The sequence below is a fragment of the Bison bison genome, unplaced genomic scaffold (genome assembly GCF_000754665.1).
Source record: "Bison bison bison isolate TAMUID 2011002044 unplaced genomic scaffold, Bison_UMD1.0 scf7180017864338, whole genome shotgun sequence".
In the NCBI taxonomy this organism is placed as follows: Eukaryota; Metazoa; Chordata; class Mammalia; order Artiodactyla; family Bovidae; genus Bison; species Bison bison.
In genome coordinates, this window is record NW_011494910.1 from 3,379,929 (window position 1) to 3,382,926 (window position 2,998).

The window sequence follows — 2,998 nt, forward strand, 5'->3', positions numbered from 1 at the left end:
CACTTCCTCCCTGGGGTATCTCCACCTCTCCAACGCAAACGGAGAACCAGTTCTTTTGGGGATGTTTTGGTGTACGGGGTGTGATCTCCCCCGTAAAGGAACCGCCACCCTTGGGTTTTCCCCTCTTGTCAGTGGAACCTGTGACCAGTGGTTCCTTCCTGTCATTTTCCTCCCGGAAAGTGGCTCAGGGGTGCATTCGAGCGTGACTCCAGACCCCCGGATGAGTTTTGGAGTAGAGATGTGCCTGCGGAGAGAACACAGCGCTGGGTAGGAGCTTCTGGCTGCCTCTTCCTCGTTCTGAGATACCGCAACCTCCCCCCCACCCCCCAACACGCACGCACCCCAGCACACACACAGCAACAGGAGCAGGTAATTAATTCCTTTGCGCAAACCCGCACAGTCTAGTCCCTATTTCCCACTCTAGTCCTCAGGATTATTCCAGTTTAGCTGCTGGGACATTTGGCATCAGGGCCTGCAGTTTCTCATAGCACCTAGTAGAGGAAATGGCTGTGTCAAAATTGGGGTTCTAATTTGGCCAGGAACACTACGTCTTTCTGCCTGGATACAAAAGTAACTGCTAGACTAGGAGACATTGGGCTGCACCCAAATGGACCCGATTTTGAATAGGTGGTGTAGGGGTGGGGAGGGAATTAAGGCGGAGGTGTCTGGAGACTTTTCAGTTGAGGGCTGGAAATAATTCCTGCCCCTGCTCCATTCAACAGTCCACTTTGTTCCCTTTTCATCTTGCCACAGCTGAGCCACCTGAATGTAAGATCTTGATCCACCTCCTATTCCCTTTCTACCTTCCTTTAAAAAAATTCTGCTGAAGCAGTTCCCTTCCCCTGTAAATTTTTTAAAATAGAATTTCCCACCAGATCTGTGGGAAGGTGCACAAATCCTAAATATGCAGGTCAACAAATTACGACACAGTGAACATACCTGTATGACAGCCTCCCAGATCAAGAATTCGACCATAACCAGCACCCCAAAAGCCCTCTTCATGTCTCCCCCCCAGTCACTACCCCACCCTCCTTCCTAAATTAACCTCTGTCTAATCCCATAGGTTAGTTTTACCTGCTTTTGAACTTTATATAAATGAAACCATTCAGTTGGTACTATTTTGTGTCTAGCTTTTCTCACTCAGTGTTATATTTGTGAAATTTAAGCCCAAGGTAGCAGTAGCTCATTCATTTTCATGGCTGTATGGTACGCCATTGCAGCTGTTGATGAAAAAATAAAAATCAATAGATCTGAGAAAGAAATGAAAAATTTTATTCAAGCCAGCCTGAGGATTATAACTTGAGAGACAGTTTTTCAGAAAGCTCTGAGGACTGTTCTGCCTGCTGGAGGGCAAAACATAGTTATATGTGTTTTTGAGATGAAGGTTTATACACTGAATGATGTATTGACAGTTTATGCTATCCAGATGTGCAGAACAAAGCAAGTAGTGGGGCACCATGACCCCTTACAAGATTGAGAAGGGATGTTATCTCCTAAGGAGTTCTGGTTAACACGTATGCCCAATACATACTAAAGGGGAAGGAGGAGGCCCAAATGGGCAGACAAAACTTTGATGTTTCAATTTTTCTTGTCTTGTAATAAAATGAGTTTTATTTCATCACCATTAAATGCATATACCACAGTTTATTTTTCTATTATTCTGTTGGTGGACGTCTAGGTTGTTCTAGTTTGGCATTATTATGAATAAAGTTGCTGTAACAATTTTGTTTCTGTCCATTGGCACACTTATGTTTCTATTTCTGTTGGACATATACTTACAAACAGACTTACTGGGTCAGCAGTTCAGTTCAGTCGCTCAGTCGTATCTCTTTGTGAGCCCATGGACTGCAGCGCGCCAGGCCTCCCTGGGCATCACCAACTCCCAGAGTTTACTCAAACTCAGGCAATGGCACCCTACTCCAGTACTCTTGCCTGGAAAATCCCACGGACAGAGGAGCCTGGTAGGCTGCCGTCTATGAGGTTGCACAGGGTCGGACACGACTGAAGTGACTTAGCAGTAGCGTGTCCATTGAGTCAGTGATGCCATCCAACCATCTCATCCTCTGTTATCCCCTTCTCCTCCTGCCTTCAATCTTTCCCAGCATCAGGGTCTTTTCAAATGAGTCCCCTCTTTGCATCAAGTGGCCAAAGTATTGGAGTTTCAGCTTCAGCTTCAGTCCTTCAATGAACACTCAGGACTGATTTCCTTTAGGATGGACTGGTTGGATCTTCTTGCAGTCCAAGGGACTCACAAGAGTCTTCTCCAACACCACAGTTCAAAAGCATCAGTTCTACTTCATCATAGAATATGTGTATATGTTTAGCATCAGTGCCTGTGTGCATGCATCCATAGTTGCTTCAGTCATGTCCGACTCTTTGCAACTCCATGGACTGTAGCCCACTAGGCTCCTCTGTCCATGGAATTCTCCAGGCAAGAATACTGGAGTGGGTTGCCATGCCCTCCTCCAGGAGATCTTCCCAATCCAGGGATTGAGCCCATGTCTCTTTTTGTCTCCTGCATTGACAGGTGGCTTCTTTACCATCAGTGCCATCTGGGAAGCCCTTTAGGGTCCGTAAATGCTACTAAATAATTTTCCAAACTGCTCATGTTAGTTGACACTCCTGCAGGCAGTGTCTTAGCATGCCAATTGCTCCACATCCCCATCACACTGTCGTCACTCTATAATGATTTTAAAATGTTAGCCGGTCTGCTGGGTGTGCAATGGTACCTCATAGTGGTTCAGTTTTGCATTTCCTTAGTACTGACTGAGTTTAAGCACATTTCCATATGTTTATTTGCTATTTGGATGTCTGTTCAAGTACTTTATTTCTTTTGTCCATTTTCTTAAAAAAATTTATTTAATTGGAGGCTAATTACTTTACAATATTGTGGGTTTTGCCATACATTGACATGAATCAGCCATGGCTGTACATGTGTTCCCCACCATTCTCTATTAGGCTTTCTGTATTACCGTTTTATAGGAGTTCTTTATGCATT